Source organism: Elaeis guineensis, chromosome 1 (genome assembly GCF_000442705.2).
Source record: "Elaeis guineensis isolate ETL-2024a chromosome 1, EG11, whole genome shotgun sequence".
Lineage (NCBI taxonomy): Eukaryota > Viridiplantae > Streptophyta > Magnoliopsida > Arecales > Arecaceae > Elaeis > Elaeis guineensis.
Window position 1 is genome coordinate 24534111 of NC_025993.2, and position 404 is coordinate 24534514.

Genomic DNA, 404 nt, shown 5'->3' on the forward strand with positions numbered 1-404 from the left:
ATTTTTCCTGTTCCGAACACTTTCTTTGCTTCGACCTTCCAACCTGTTCCAAAGACAGAGGCTTTGCCCCTACCATTTCCAGCCAGGGTGCCTCGATGACCTCTTCAGACTTTTTATTTTTTAATCAAGTGTTCAACCAAAACATCAGATGCCTTTGACATGGTCTTGATCCTTTGATAATCTTCGTCTTTTAGACTCTATGTTGCATGTAATTAACATGTTTGCAGCTTCCATGAATAAATCTCGACAGAGTTTTCTTGTGTGCCGGTGAATACATACATTTGTTGTTAATTAGAGAAGCAAAAATACTTGGTCCATTGTAAGCCTTGCAATAAGGTTTATTTGAGTCTTAGCTGATTCCCAGCTTTCTCATCTCAATGTACATAATCTTTACTAACACAGAA